Source organism: Sapajus apella, unplaced genomic scaffold (assembly GCF_009761245.1).
Source record: "Sapajus apella isolate SASKATOON/1434 unplaced genomic scaffold, GSC_monkey_1.0 scaffold23, whole genome shotgun sequence".
NCBI lineage: Eukaryota > Metazoa > Chordata > Mammalia > Primates > Cebidae > Sapajus > Sapajus apella.
Window position 1 is genome coordinate 14,998,359 of NW_022436963.1, and position 3,525 is coordinate 15,001,883.

A 3,525-nucleotide genomic window follows, 5' to 3' on the forward strand; every position below is an offset into this window, starting at 1 on the left:
GCCAGATAAGTATTTGTTTTGGGGTGTGCTTTTTTTCATTTTTTTTTTTTAGAAAGAATGGTTGTACTGAGGAAGAAATGGTGGTACAGAGAGAGCAAGTGATTGGCTCAAGCTCACAGGAATAATTAATGCTAAAGCAATTCTAGCTTCCAACAGCCAACTCTGAAAAGAAACTGTATTGGCCCTGTGCCTCATGGAAACTCTTTGTGAGAATCTCCCAGGTCAATCTGCCACTCTGGATGCAAACGGGCTCCCAAAGATCAGCCCAAAGCACATTTATTAAAAGCTTTACCTTGAAAGATAGGGAAAGTTTGGTTTTACGAGAAAAGTTTTCATTCTATTACCTTGTAAATCCTATCAATTGATAGGTATTATGTAAGTGGCATTAGCAGGCTCTGTGCCGACTATTGCGGATGCTATTTTGAAACTCCTGTACAGCTATCATATTATCAGTGGTGATTTCCTTCAGGATTCTAGTCAGAGTTACAAAGTGAGTCAGCATTAGCCTTCCCTCCCCAGGCTTGTGAGGGTGTGAGGAGCATGTGTGGTTGCTGGTGACGCAGCAAGGAATGTGGTCAGCATACTTCGCATTCCTAGCCTTGATTTACCCCCTCTGACAATCAGAGTAGGGTTAGTCATAAAACCTCCCTCCTTCAGAAGTTTTCATTGTAAATGAAGGGACAGTAATCACTCCCCATCAAAAAAGAATGTAGAGATGCAAAAGATACAGGCTCAGCCTGAACTTATTTATAAGTAGAACAAAGAGTTGCAAAACAATATCACAGTATGTTCCTATTTTCCCAATAAAGTGCATATTTCACATATTTATATTAAAGGAAAGTAGTTCAGAAGATTACTTTTCAAAATATTATATTTATCATTAGCTGGTGAAATTATGGAGTATTTTTAATTTTTCTGCTCTTAGTTGACTCATAGAGTTTTCTTCAGATTTGTATTACTTGTGCAGAAAAGTAACAATTGAATATGTAAATAAGCCTGCGCACACATACACTCATATATGATCCCAAACATTCCAACCGCCTTTAAGTGATAATTATTTTTTGAAATGCCCAATGAAACCCATTATTTCTTTAGCTTTTCAGTAAATGACTTTGGCTCTTTCAAGCTCAAATAGTCCCAAGGACAGGAAACCTGCTGCCCTCAATGCTATCAACAGCATGAGGAATGTAGCCTCCCAAGTAGCGTAAACAGAAACCACTACCCACCTGAAAGCCACGGGGTGTGTGGGGGCCTTCCCCAGGATGGAGGTGTGGAAGTCAGAGAGCTGGCCTCAGATTTGGCACAGCTGCCAACAACCTTGTTAGAAATTCAACATCCTTAAATAGGATGGTTGCCAAAGAACGTGTTAAACAGGCAATCAACCTTCTTGGTGATGATTAATTCAAGTAGCCATTTCCCACTTTCCTGAGAGAAGAGCTCAGATCAGGATCTAGGCCTGCTGAGGGGTATTTCAAAATATTCTAAGGGTTTAGATTCCCTTACCAGGAGGCTGCTACCCCAGGCAGAACTCTTAAATCAGTGGTTATCAACCACGTAGGCTTTGCTTTTCAGGAGATTTTCGGCAATGCCTGAAAATATTTTTTGGTTGTCACAACTGGTGGGTGCTACTGGTATCTGGTAGGTAGAGTCTAGAGATGCTGCTAAGCCTCCCAGAAGGCACAAGACAGCCCACTACAACAAATAATTATTCAGCCCAATGGTAATAGTGCCAAGTTGAGAAACCGTATCTTAGATAAGGAAAGAAATTCTTGGATGCTTTGAAGGAAGGCTGACTTTTTTTGCCGAAATTAACCATATCACTGATATCTGGCTATATTCTCATTTGCCAACAGGCCAAAAGAAATTCTCTGAATGTTCTCAGCATCTTGAATATAACACCTATCAGTGAATACTCACCTTAGGCAGGCACGCACAGTGAGCTTCCTTCGGCAAGCCAGCTCCAGTCTGTTGGTAGTGACTTCCAGGATGAGTTCTCTGGAAGCAGATCTTGAGATGGTGTTTGAAGTAGGACATGTTTATTAGGGATCAATGGTTGCAAAGGGAGAAGCAACATTGGGCAGAGGGAGAAGACAAACTCAGTGCAAGTCTGACAAAACCTCGACCAGCCCGGAGAAGACTTCTGGAACCAGTGTTGGCGTTTCTCATTAGAAGGAACAGCTGGGTCTTTATAAATCCCCTCCCCTTGCAACCACCTGACTTGGTCACGAGGTGAATGTTCTCCCAGTTAGGGAGTGCACTGCAGCTGAGGCTGAACTCAAAGGTGCTGACACCTGGAGTGAGTATGTGCTACTAACCGCACTCCCTGCAGCTGGACATCAAGGCCTTCTTTGAAAGGGAATCTGGATGTCATACCTTCATGTGCATACCACCGGATGCATCCACACTCAGCTTATAGGCATGCTACAATCCATTAGCAATGCCTCCCATGGTCCATGTGTAGAACAGCACCATCTGTACTAGGTATTTGGCAACTCTACATTAGAAACAGGGGTCAAGTGGTAAGGCCTATAATTCCAATATCTTGTTGGCACCTGAAAATCAACTGTGTCTGGAGGAAAACCAAAAAGACGGTATGCCAATGAGAAATGGAAACTGCCTGCCATCTAGTTAACTGTCTATCTATTGGGCTGGATTGAAAATGGAAGTGTTCCTTTTCTTTCTCACGATACATTACTTACCTTTCCTTTGTTTATTCCATGTGATTTATTACACACTCACTGTGTGAAGAATTTGGCTTTTACCCAATTCATTAAATTTGTGCCATGGGCTTCTTCAGTCTCTGCAGTCCTAACTAGAAAAGCTTAGTACTATAATAAGTGGACTTTAAGAGTCCACTTAACCTTCTCTGATAAGCATCCACTAGCTTTGACTTCGGAAGGTAAGTAAGAAGAGAGTTTTGCCATACTTGCATTATTTTTGTGGATTAGATTAAAATGGTCCAAAACTGTTGAGAGGGAGAGAATTATTTTCTTTTCCAGTAGGAAATCATTTGAAGATCCAGTGTATTGTGTGATGAGCTAGGCAGCTCACACACCTAATAACAATAATAGTACTAGTGACTTTAGTTATTATAATAAATATAATTCATGACTTTACAAACACTATGGTTTAGATGTTATGCTAATCATTTTATATAAATTGATTACTGTGTCCAATGTTGATTTTTTTTTTTTTTTTTTGAGACGGAGTTTCGCTCTTGTTACCCAGGCTGGAGTGCAATGGCGCGATCTCGGCTCACTGCCACCTCGGCTCACCGCAACCTCCGCCTCCTGGGTTCAGGCAATTCTCCTGCCTCAGCCTCCTGAGTAGCTGGGATTACAGGCACGTGCCACCATGCCCAGCTGATTTTTTGTATTTTTAGTAGAGACGGGGTTTCACCATGTTGACCAGGATGGTCTCGATCTCTTGACCTCGTGATCCACCAGCCTCGGCCTCCCAAAGTGCTGGGATTACAGGCTTGAGCCACTGCGCCCGGCCCAATGTTGATTTTTAATTTTAAAAAAA